This window comes from Balaenoptera borealis (assembly GCF_965194805.1).
Source record: "Balaenoptera borealis genome assembly, chromosome: 16".
NCBI classification, from domain to species: domain Eukaryota; kingdom Metazoa; phylum Chordata; class Mammalia; order Artiodactyla; family Balaenopteridae; genus Balaenoptera; species Balaenoptera borealis.
The window spans coordinates 78644830-78657739 of NC_138872.1; the positions used below are offsets into that span (position 1 = coordinate 78644830).

A 12910-nucleotide genomic window follows, 5' to 3' on the forward strand; every position below is an offset into this window, starting at 1 on the left:
CAATGGGACAGAACTGACAGCCCAGAAATGAACTCTCACTTCTAGTCAATCGATCTTTGACAAGTGTGCCAAGACCAATCAATGGGGAAAAAATTGTCCTGTCAACAAATGGGACTGGTAGAGTTTTATATATGCATGCAAAAGAATGAAATTAGATGGCTATTTCACACCATATACAAAAATTAACTCAAAATGGGACATCAACCTAAATGTAAGAGCTTAAAACTCAGTCTCAGAAGAGGGTAAATCTTTGTGACCTTGGATTAGGCAGTGGCTTCTTAGATATGACAACTAAAGCAACAAGAGAAAAAACAGGTAAGTTGGTAGCCAGCCACTGGGGGAACATAGACCCCAAAGTTCCCTGCCTCCTGGTATTCACACCCTTGTGTAGTCCTCTTAAGTTGTACTAGGTGTGCTCTGTGTGATCAACAGCAGAAGGCAGAAGTGATGATCTTAGGTGATTAAAAAGCCTGTGGCTTCTGTTTTTGGTGCTCATTTTCTCTCTTGAATCACTCTTTCTGGGGGAAGCATGCTGCCACGTTGTCAGCAGTCCTAAGGCGAGGCCTATGTGCTGGGAAACTAAAGCTGCTGGCCAACAACCATCAAGAAACTGAGGTTTGGGTTTCCCTGGTGGCGCAGTGGTTAAGAATCTGCCTGCCAATCCAGGGGAAACAGGTTCGAGCCCTGGTCCGGGAAGATTCCACATACCGTGGAGCAGCTAAGCCCGTGCGCCACAACTACTGAGTCTGCACTCTAGAGCCCACGAGCCACAACTACGGAGCCTGTGAGCCACAGCTACTGAAGCCTGTGCGCCTAGAGCCCGTGCTCTGCAACAAGAGAAGCCACCGCAATGAGAAGCCTGCATGCTGCAACGAAGAGTAGTCCCCGCTCGCCACAACTAGAGAAAGCCTGTGCACAGCAATGAAGACCCAACACAGCCAAAAATAAATAAATAAAATAAATAAATTTATTTAAAAAAAAGGAAAAGAAACTGAGGTTTGCCGACAGCCATGCAAGTAAGCTTGGAGCAGATTCTCCTGCCCCAATTGAACCTTCAGATGACTGCAGCCCAACCCACAGCTTGAGTGCAACTTCCTAGGAAACTCTGATCCAAAACCACCCATCTAAACTGCTCTTAGATTCCTGACCCTCAGAATCAATATTAGATAATAAATGTTTGTTATTTTAAGCTATGGAATGTCAGGGTAATTGGTTCACAGCAATTGATAAAAGCAATAGACGCCCCTCTTTCATGCAGTAAGCCACTTTGGGTAAATCTAAACTTCAGAAACAGAAGCAACCAGCAGTAAAGGATGTATGTACAAGGATGTTTATTGCCACTGGCTTTGTTTTGGAAAATGATTCGGTATAATTATAAATTATGGTGGTACTATTCTGTAGGACTATTGTACAGCTTTTGATAGGAATCTGAAAAGATTTGTGATACATCAAGTGTGGAGAAAAAGAGTTGCTGAGTTATTGGTATGGTATCTATAGTAGGCATTGCTGGATGTGTCTCCCCAATACCTGTACTCCCCTTCTTCCTTATTCACAGGCCATGTACCCAGCTTAAAAAATAAACCTTGGGACTTCCCTGGCAGTCCAGTGGTTAAGACTCCCCCTTCCAGTGCAGGGGGTACGGGTTTGATCCCTGGTCAGGGAGCTAAGATAGCACATCCTCACAGCCAAAAAACCAAAACATAAAACAAAAGTAATATTGTAAGAAATTCAATAAAGACTTTAAAAATGGTCCACATCAAAAAAATCTAAAATCAATCAATCAATCAATCAATCTTGATTTCTCAGCTACCCTTGCAGCTAGGCATGACCACATGACATATTTCTGCCTAATGAGATCTATCAGCAGAAATCTACAGGAAGGAACCTCTGGGGAAACTATTGTTTTTCTTGTAGCACGTTATTGTGCTTTTAATCAGAGTCAGCTGGTATATGCCTGTTATCTTTTGCCTTCCTTCTTCTGTCCGCCTGGAACATGGACTCAGCAGATGCAAGGCAGAGCTGTCTTGTGACCAGGGGACCAAAGTCACACTTTCAGGACGGGGAAACATAAAGAGATGTGTGCCTGAGTGGCGGCAGCAGCCCACATCAGCTAACAAAACACATTTCTTACTTAAGCCACCATTTAGGTGCCGCATGCACTCCTGATTACCGTAGGAGCCATTTTCATTTAAAGGAAAAAAAAGGGAGAAAAATTACCAGTGGATGTATGTGTGTGATGAATTATGCCAGCATAAAGATGTTGAAGGATACACATGTCACCATGAACACTGACAGTTAATAGCAACGGATAAGCCTGGAGGCAAAGTCGAGATTATGAAGTTTCCGTTTGTACTCTATGTTGTTGACATTGGTACAGGAAATGTTCGTTAATTTCGTTATAAAATACAATAATGTCCCAAAACCTTATAAAAAAAGAGAGGAAGGGACTTCCCTGGCAGTCCAGTGGTTAAGACTCTGAGCTTCCACTGCAGGGGGCACGGGTTCAATCCCTGCTTGGGGAACTAAGATCCTGCATGATGCGTGGTGTGGCCAAACAAAAACAAAAACAAAACAACAAAAAAAAAGGGAGAGAGGAAGAAAGAAAAAGGGTGCAACACCTTCTTGGAATTATGTGTTATCACTCAGCCAGCTCAGGTTCAAGGCAAGCTTGGCCTCAGTGACTGGGCAGGTACTACAGAGAGTGTCACGGAGCCAGGCGTGGGGAGACTGAGGAAATGGAAGATTCAGAAGAGCTCTGCAGTTTGAGCCAACACCACCAGCTTCAGAGTGTTCCGCAGGCCTTGGCGTGGAGGGTGGGGCCCTAGCGCTGGCAGCCTAACAAGGCAGGCACCCAGGAGATCATCAGAGCCCCGCCTGGAGACAGGAGGCTCCAGGGTCAGGTGCAGCCTGGCAGAGAAGGGGAGCTGCCAGGGGTAGCTGGGGCCCTGGACCAGTGGACGGACACAAGGCAGGGGTCCTGACCTGTGGCCTAGCACGGCTGTGGCATGTAGCGCGGGCCCCAGGCTCCTCAGTGGTCCTGGCTTTCAGGAGCAGGGCTCAGTTACCTTGCCTGCTCTTGGGGGCCTGGCCTTGGGGCTGGATCCCGCCGTACGTGCAGCTGAGCAGGGCTGCGGTACACAGGAGCCAGGTGTCTGGACCAAATCACGAACAAAATTGTGCAGCTGACTGTGCTTGGGCTTTTCAGCGACTCTTCACTTTCTGGAGCCGTCATGGCCCTCACTCTGTGCCACCAAGGGGTCGGGGTGAGGGCCACAGTGCTGCTGTCCTGGACCCACCTCCCCCAGCGCTGCCTCCCTGCTCCAATTTCCTCTCTCGAGGCAGCCAGAAGCTTCCTGTCCTCTCCGGCTGTCTGAGCAGCTTCCTCATTTATCTCTCGACGTCTTGCAGCAGGTGTCTGGATTGCTTCTGTGCTGAGAAAGGCAGACAGGCTGGGAGCAAACAGAGAGCCTCTGGGATTGTTCAGAGGTGCGCCGTGGAAGGGATGGCAGCTCAGCTTGGCGGGGCCCAGCTAGGTTCTGGGGGAGCCGGTGGAGAGAGGCCACCATCTTCCTGAACCAGGCCTGATCGCTCTGTCTCTTCCTCCATCCTCCCCCGCTCAAAGGCCGCCTTCTCTCTGCAGATAATAGAGTCTGGCTTCTAGGGGAGGGTTGCCAGAAAAATACAGAAATTTGAATTCCAGATCAACACCAAATAATTTCTTTTAGTGTAAGTTCTGTCTCAAATATTGCATAGGATATACGTATACCAAAGAATTATTTGGTGTAGATCTGAAAATCACATTTAACAGAGCATCCTGTATTTTTATTTGCTAAATCTGGCAACCCGATCCTAAGATGGCTCGGCTTTCAAAGTTCAAATCAGATTTCCCAGAAAGAGAACAAAAGAAAAGAAAGAAAAAAAAAAAAAAAAACCCCGGTGAAAAGAGCATGTGTGTGACTCAACAGCTGCCCCTCCTCAGGGTCTGAGGGCGGAGGGACCTCCCCCCGGGGGGGGGGGCCGAGACAGAGTGAGGGTCAGTCTGGGAGGGGGCACCCGGGTCCAATCCTGACTCAGACACCAACTTCCTGTTGGTCACCCTGGGCAGGGGCTGGGCCTCCCTGGGCTCCCAGGCTGGCGTCTGCGGCCTCAGCACCCGTTCATTCACCACACTGGTTCTGAGAAACCCCTCCGTGTGTCAGACTCAGGCCTGGGAGAGGAGCGGGATTCCTGGACCCTTGAGCGACTGGCCAGCAGTTGGTATGTACAAGATACAGTCACATAAAAGGATCCCCATGATCCAGAGAGACAGAATTTCCTCCTCCCTCCAGATGGAGAGTGACTCAGCCCCCACTGGGCCCTGAACCTGCCCTCTTCCTGGTGCCTGTGGCCACTCAGGGATCTGCAGGGACGGCCTCCGGGAAGCACCGCCTGTCATGGCACTTAGAGTACTCAGCACTGGCTCTGCCATCACTGGCAAAAAGCCCTCTGCAGCTACTCTCTCTGTTAGGGGAACCACTGACGGAAACCACCCACCCTGGCCAGGCAAGATAGTAGTCACTTGCAACAGGAGGTCCTGGTAAGGAATGCGGAACTAACAAGCTACCACCAACCAGAAGAATTCGGGGAAGGTCAAAAGGAGAGAGGAGATGCCAGTCCATATGTCCTACCAACCTCCCAGAATCCTTCTCGCTGGAACCCACCCTGGCTGAGTGATGCGCATGCCACCAGGAAGGACGTTGAGTCAGAGTGATTGGCCAGAGACAACCCAATAACCATAAAACCTGAGACTGTAAGCCACGTGGCAGAGCGGTTCTCCTGGGTTCCCTCACCCTGCTGCTCTCTGCCCAGGCCCCCTTCCCAATAAAGTCTCTTGCTTTGTCAGCACGTGTGTCTCCTTGGACAATTCATTTCCGAGTGTTAGACAAGAGCCCATTCTCGGGCCCTGGAAGGGGTCCCCCTACCTGCAAAATTTCTCTACAGTGGTGTAGTTTCAAGATGCTCTGGAGGGACTTGCTTTCCCTGGACCAGCTGGGTTGGGTTGGATCAAGACAAGCTTGGGTCTCCCAGATGCCCACCTATAAGTGTCCAAGGGGCTTCCAATCACCTGGGTGGGCCAGGGAATCTTTGAATGGCAGGCTGAGGATGGTATGGTCAATACTACATGCTTTTTCCAGCATGGATGGATGGTGGGAAAAACGGAAGGAGAGAACTTGATTTCGATGAATAGAGAGGTCATCTAGATGCCACCACTGTCCTCCATACAGCAGCCAGAATGCTTAAAAAATTTTTTGTTTTTAATCATGGTAAAAAATATTGGGGCTTCCCTGGTGGCGCAGTGGTTGAGAATCCACCTGCCAGTGCAGGGGACGCGGGTTCGAGCCCTGGTTTGGGAAGATCCCACATGCCGCAGAGCAACTGGGCCCGTGAGCCACAACTACTGAGCCTGCGCGTCTGGAGCCTGTGCTCCGCAACAAGAGAGGCCGCGATAGTGAGAGGCCCGTGCACCGCGATGAAGAGTGGCCCCCGCTCACCGCAATTAGAGAAAGCCCTCGCACAGAAACGAAGACCCAACACAGCCATAAATAAATAAATTAATTAATTAATTAAAAAATATATATATATATAACACTCACTATTTAGGTGCATAACTCAGTGGCATTAAGTACACTCACAATGATGTGTAACCATCACCACTATTTCTAGAACGTTTTCATCATCCCAAACAGAAACTCTGTACCCATTAAATAATCATTCCCCAGGGAATTCCCTGGAAGTCCAGCGGTAGGACTCTGTGCTTTCACTGCCGAGGGCCCAGGTTCGACCCCTGGTCAGGGAACTAAGATCCCACAAGCTGTATGGCGCAGCCAAAAAAAAAAAAAAGAAAGAAAGAATAATCATTCCCCGTTCTTTCCCCTCCCCTCCTAGCCGCTGGTAACCTCGAATCTCCTTTCTGTCTCTGTGAATTTGCCTGTCCAAATACCTTATAGAAATGGAGCCATACGCTATTTTCCCTTTTGTGTCTGGCTTCTTTCACTCAGCGTGTTTTCAAGGTTCATTCCTGTTGCAGCAGGTATCAGAACTTCATTCCTTTTTGTGGCTAAATCATATTCCATTGTATGGATACACTACATTTTGCTTATCAGTTCATCTGTTGGTGGACTTCAGGTTGTTTCCACCTTTTGGCTATTGTGAATAATGTTGCAATGAACATTGGTATACAAATACCTATTTGAGTCCCTGCTTTCAATTCCTTAGGGTAACGCCTTAGAGTGGAATTGCTGGGTGAAAATGAAAAACTCCTGTGTTTCTCCTCTATTACAACATTCTGCATTTCTGGTCACCAGATGTGTGGGGGTTTTCCCACACCAACCAATTTTCAGACACCAGCTTAGTGGGTCTACAATTTAACTCAATTTTAATGCTATCTACCTGGAGATAGCATCAGATCCCACAGGTTAAGGGCTCAATTCCACAAGACTGACCCCACTTTGGATGCCAATCCTAAGTCCAGGTTGTCACCTGAGCTTCTGAAGGGCCGGTGATAAATTGGAGGTTTCCATGACTCCCTTCTTGGGTTCAGTCATTTGCTAGAGTGGCTCACAGAATCAGGTTAACAATTTACTTACTAGATTTCCAGTTTATTACAAAGGATGTTAAAGGATATGAATGAACAGCCAGATGAAGAGGTACATAGGGCCAGGTCCAGAAGGGTCCAGAGCACAGGGACTTCTGTCCCAATGGAGTTTGAGGTGCGCCACCCTCCTGGCACATGGAGGCGTTCTGGTTCATCCACTTGGAAGCTCTCTGAACCTGTACCGTAGGGATTTTTATGAAGGCTTCATTACTTAGGCAAGACTGATTAAATCATTGGCCATTGGTGAGTAATTGAATCTAGCCCCCTTTCCCTCCTCGGAGTTCAGGGGGTGGGGCTGAAAGTTCCAACCCTCTAACTATAAGGCTAATTCACCTGGCAACCAGCCTCCTTCCTTAGGGGCGGTCCAAAAGTCACCTCATTAACATAAACTCAGGTGTGTGTGAAGGGCTTGTTATGAATAACAAAAGACACCTCTGTTGCTCTTATCACTTAGGAAATCCCAACGGTTTTTGGAGGTGGTACTGGGAAAACAGGTGAAGACCAAAATATATATTTATCATATCACAATATCACACTGGTCATATGATAATTCCATGTTTAACTTTTTGAAAAACTGCCAGTTGCTTTCCCACAGAGGCTGCACCATTTCACGTTCCCACCAGCAATGCAGGATGTTTCCAGTTTCTCCACATCCTCTCCAACCCTTGCTATTTTCTGTTTTATTTTTTATCATAGACATCCTAGTAGGTGGTACCTCATTGTGGGTTTTTTTTTTTTTAATTTTTGGCCACGCTGTGTGGCATGCGGGATTTTAGTTCCCCGACCAGGGATCGAACCCGTATCCCTTGCACTGGGAGCGCAGAGTCTTAACCACTGGACCGCCAGGGAAGTCCCCCTCATCGTGGTTTTGATTTGCATTTCCTTAATGACTAATGATGTTAAGCATCTTTTCATTCATTGATTGGCCATTTGTATATCTTCTTTGGAGAAATATGCACTCAAGTCTTTTGCCCATTTTTTTACTTGGGTTGTGTGTGTTTTCTGTTGAGTTGCTGGAGTTCTTTACATTCTCCACAGAGCAACCAGAGTGAGTTCTGAAGAAGCATAAATTGGATCATGTTGCGCCCATGACTAAATAAAACTCTTTGGCAGTGGCCAGGACACTGCGGATGAAGTCTTGCTTCTCCAGCTCCATCCCATGGCTCTCTCCCCTTCACCCACCACTCGTCACCTCCGCAGAAAGAAGCCCACTTCCTCCCCAATCCCCACCTCAGGGCCCCCATGCCCTGCTCCCTCTCTCTGGAGACGTCTGCCTTCGTCCTGCTCTTTGCTTGGCTGACTCCTACTGACCTTTAAAGACTCAGTTTCATCCTCATCTCTTCCCTGGCCCACCCCAGCCTTGGTTCCTACGCCTTGTTCATTTCCTTCACAGCTCTGGTCTTGTAGTTACATGTCGGCTGTTGACTTGATTCTTGTCCATCACAGGCAGGAGGCACGGGGTCTTGGCAAAGATGCTTCATGAGTGTTTGTTTAATCACTAAATAAGCCAATGAACTGTCACTCCAATGGGCTTATGACCTTTCAGGAGGACGCTTTCTGGTCACTTTCACCTCCTGGTCCTGACAGGCAATTCAAGAGTTTCACAAATCTACTGAAGACACAGTAGGTAACTCCCCCAACTGCTCTGCAGTCCCTGCCCCTTTTCCAGATTCACTTCAAACCATTCTCTTCATTGGGATCCAGGGAACCAGGTGCTTAGGCCCTGAGGATGTCTGAGGTCTGGAGAGCAGGAAGTCCCTCGGGTGATGAGGCAAGTATGTGAGCCTCCCAGAGTCCTAGAAACACCTCCTCCGATAGGAGGTGGGGGCAGTAGCAGAGCAGAGAGAGAGAAGGAAGGAGGCAGAAGCAAAGGGAGCGGAAGCAGCCTGGGGTACTCCCTGGCGGTCCAGTGGTTAGGACTCTGCGCTTTCACTGCTGCAGGCACGGGCTCGATCCCTGGTCGGGGAACTAAGATCCTGTAAGCCGAGTGGCACGGCCAAAAAAAACAAAGCAGCAGCCTGCAGCTGCAGGGCTGGCTGACAGCAGAGCAGGGCAAGCTCTTGGAGAAGGAAAAAGGGTCAGAGACCCCCCTCAAAAAAAATGAGGCTTCAACAAACTACCGAATGGGAGAAAATATATGCAAATCACATAGCTGATAAGGGGTTAATATCCAAGATGTATAACGAACTCACACAACGCAAGAGCAAAAAGCAAACAATGGGCAGAGGAAGTAAGTCAGAAAGAGAAAGACAAATATCATATGATATCACTTATATGTGGAATCTAGCAAAAAAAAAAGATACAAATGAACTCTTTTACAAAACAGCAACAGACTCACAGATCTCGAAATCAAACTTATGGTTACAAAAGGGGAAACATGGGGGGAAGTGATAAATTAGGAGATTAGGATTAACATATACACACTACTATATATAAAATAGATAACTAACAAGGACCTACTGTATAGCACGGGGAGCTCTACTCAATATTCTGTAATAACCTGTATGGGAAAAGAATCTGAAGAAGAATGGATAAATATATATGTATAACTGATTCACTTTGCTGTACACCTGAAACTAACACAACATTGTAAATCAACTATACTCCAGAAAAAAAAAAAAAAATGGGCAGAGGATCTCAATAGACATTTTCCCAAAGAGGTACAGATGGCCAATAGGTACATGAAAAGGTGCTCAAAATCACTGATCATCAGGGAGATGCAAATCAAAACCACAATGAGATATCAACTCACACCTGTTAGAATGGCTGTTATCAAAAAGACAACAAATAATAAATGCTGGCAAGGATGTGGAGAAAAGATAACCCTTGTGCACTGTTGGTGGGGATATAAATTAGCATAGCGACTCTGGAAAACAGTATGGAGGTTCCTAAAAATTAGAAATAGAACTACCCTATGATCCAGCAATTCCACTGTAGGGTATTTATTGGAAGGAAACAAAAACACTACCTTGAAAAGATACCTGTACCTCTGTGTTCACTACAGCATTATTTGCAATAGCCAAGACACGGAAGCAACCTAAGTGTCCCTGGATGGATGAATGGATAAAGAAGATGTGGTATATATATACCCACACAATAGAATATCACTCAGCCACAAAAAAGAATGAAATCTTGCCATTTGTGACAACATGGATGGACTTAGAGGGTATTACACTAAGTGAAATAAATCAGAGAAAGACAAATACCATATGATTTCACTTATATGTGGAATCTAAAAAACAAAATAACAAATAAAACAACAAAAAACTGGGACTTCCCTGGTGACGCAGTGGTTATGAATCCGCCTGCCAGTGCAAAGGACATGGGTTCGAGCCCTGGTCCGAGAAGATGCCACATGCCACGGAGCAACTAAGCCTGTGCGCCGCAACTACTGAGCCTGTGCTCTAGAGCCCACTAGCCACAACTACTGAGCCCGCGTGCCTAAAGCCCATGCTCCACAACAAGAGAAGCCACTGCAATGAGCCCGTGCACCAAAACGAAGAGTAGCCCCCGCTCGCCACAACTACAGAAAGCCCAGGTGTAGCAACTAAGACCAACGCAGCCAAAAATAAATTTTAAAAAATAAAAAATCCTTACAGATACAGATAGATTGGTAGTTGGCAGAGGCAGGGAGTGGAGGATGGGTGAAATGGGTGAAGGTGGTCCAAAGGTACAAACTCCCAGTTATAAAATAAATAAGTCATGGGGATGTAATGTACACCATGGTAGGGGGGAAAAAATGAAAAAACGAGAAATGAGACTTCAAGAGGAACAGCAGATTTCCTGAGCAAGGAAGGCTTGTATCTCAGACTTCAGAGCAGGATGTCTGGAAGGCGACAGAGAAGAAAAGGACATTCTTTTTGCTGGGGGATGTTTAGGAGATATTAGGAGCTAGTGTTTCAGGCTGTGTGTTCAATAAGCTCTTTTTTTTTTTTCAGGGGACAATAGCACATTGTGTGGAGTTTTCTGAGAGCACCTGCTGGGCCGGGACCGCCTGGGGAGGTGGCACAAGAGAGGACCTTCCTGCTGGACCACAGAGCAGGGCAGACCCTTGTGAAGCACAGGAAAGGAGAAGGGCCAGCCAGGCTGAAAGCCGGGGCAGAGGCGTGGAGGTATGTTAGGCTCTAGAATGTTCTGAGAACAGTAAGGACATGGTTTGGCTGGAGCCCAAGGCACACTGGGAGATACAGAAGGAGCTGTTGGGGGCTGGGCCCCAGATGCCGGAGTGAGGCCGGAGAATTTCCTCCTGGGGCAGTGGGGGCCACCAGAGCTGTGTGCTGGCAGGGCCGGGTGTGTTCAGAGCTGTGGCTGAGGATGGCTCCTCTCTGTGGCACTTTCTCAGATGCCAGTCCAACATCTGTGAGCCAAGCACTCTGCTATAATTGGGGATTGTGACAACACCTCTAATTAACCATTTTAAAAATATGTGCACGTATGTGTATGAGTCTGTGTGAGTGTGTATACGTGAGATTGTATGTGTTTGTATTTCTCTAGTCCTTCCAGCTGTGGCCTCTTGTTAATGTCCCTTTCCTGTGGACTAAGAGGAGTGTCTTAGCAACTTTTCTGGGCGAGCCTTGAACTGGTACCCATTTTCCCCCCTTCTTTTTTTTTTTAAATAAATTTATTTATTTTATTTATTTATTTTTGGCTGCATTGGGTCCTCGTTGCTGCACGCAGGCTTTCTCTAGTTGCAGAGAGTGGGGGCTACTCTTCATTGTGGTGTGCAGGCTTCTCATTGCGGTGGCTTCTCTTGTTGCAGAGCCCAGGCTCTAGGTGCGTGGGCTTCAGTAGTTGTGGCACTCAGACTCAGTAGTTGTGGCTCGTGGGCTGTAGAGCGCAGGCTCAGTAGTTGTGGAGCACAGGCTTAGTTGCTCCGCGGCATGTGGGATCTTCCCGGACCAGGGCTTGAACCCGTGTCACCTGCATTGGCAGGTGGATTCTTAACCACTGTGCCACGAGGGAAGCCCTCCCCCTTTTTAAAATTTTTTTAATAAATTTATTATTTATTTATTTATTATTATTTTTGGCTGCGTTGGGTCTTTGTTGCTGCCCGTGGGCTTTCTGTAGTTGTGGCGAGCAGGGGTTACTCTTCGTTGCAGTGCGTGGGCTTCTCATTGCGGTGGCTTCTCTTGTTGCGGAGCACAGGCTCTAGGCACGTGGGCTTCAGTAGTTGTGGCACCAGGCTCTAGAGCGCAGGCTCAGTAGTTGTGGCGCAGTGGCCTAGTTGCTCCGCGGCATGTGGGATCTTCCCAGACCAGGGCACGAACCCGTGTGCCCTGCATTGGCAGGCGGATTCTTAACCACTGTGCCACCAGGGAAGCCCCCCTCTTTTTAAATGTACCTCTGTTCTTCTTCAAACAAGGAGGAAACGAGAAGAGAACTCCTCCCAGTTGGAGGTTGCCCACTGCTTTCCCACCCCTTGCCATGTACCCAGAGCGGGGAGGGGCAGCTGCATGCAGGATCTACCCTGGGGCAGTGCTTGGTGGCCTGAATCCTCTGAGTCAGGCAGCCCTAGCTTTGAATCCTGGCTTGGTGCTCAATTTTTCCTAGTTGTGTAACACTGGATAATAACCCTTGATCTTTTTTGAACCTCAAATTCTTCATCTATAAGAGGAAGAAAGAATATTTACCTTGCAGGGCTGTGAGGATTAACAGTGCACACAAAAGGTCTTACCTAATGGCTCTGACATTGTAGACAGTTAGTATATAGTGGTTATTTTACTATTATCTGCAAAAGTGTAAGCCACGTGGAGTGTTTTTCGTACCTCTTGTAGCACCTAGTGTTTATCCTGGCTCCCATTTCCTACATCTTAGGTGGATTGTTTCAGGGACATTGATGTTGAAACATCGGGCTTTTGGAGTCTAAACGCTTGACCAGAAATCAAGCAAGCAGGCTTTAATGCTGGAAAACAGGCTGAGGCACCTGTCCCGGTTCCCCATAGATGGGAGGGTGATGGGGGTGGGGGCAAGGTTACTGGAATCACTAGGAAGGAGGATCTAGAGTTAAAGGAAGGGAGTTCCCTGGAGGTCCAGTGGTATTAGGATTCGGCACTTTCACTGCTGAGGGCTCAGGTTCAACCCCTGGTCGGGGAACTAAGATCCTGCAAGCTGAGCGGTGCAGCCAAAAAAAAAAAAAAAAAATAGAGTTAAGGGAAGGCTCACTTTCTGCCCCCTGTGGAGATGAGTGCAGTAATAACATGGTTTTTTTTTTTAAGGAGGTGAAATTTAAAAATTATGAGGTGGAGGGTATTTCTGCTTTAGACTGGGTGGTCCGGA

The 12910-nt window shown here is 47.5% G+C and overlaps 2 protein-coding genes across 3 annotated transcripts in view; both read right to left on the reverse strand.

Moving 5' to 3' along the window:
• Nucleotides 1-12910, reverse strand: part of GTF2I (general transcription factor IIi) — a 143479-nt gene that overhangs the window by 128949 nt on the left and 1620 nt on the right. The gene's annotated exons all lie outside the window — the stretch shown is intronic.
• The window catches only part of GTF2IRD1 (GTF2I repeat domain containing 1), a 124057-nt gene continuing 117764 nt past the window's right edge, over nt 6618-12910 (reverse strand). For both annotated transcript variants that reach the window (XM_082358555.1, XM_082358554.1), the window contains one exon: nt 6618-6810. The gene's annotated coding sequence lies outside the window, so the exon portion shown is untranslated. The remainder of the gene's footprint in view (nt 6811-12910) is intronic.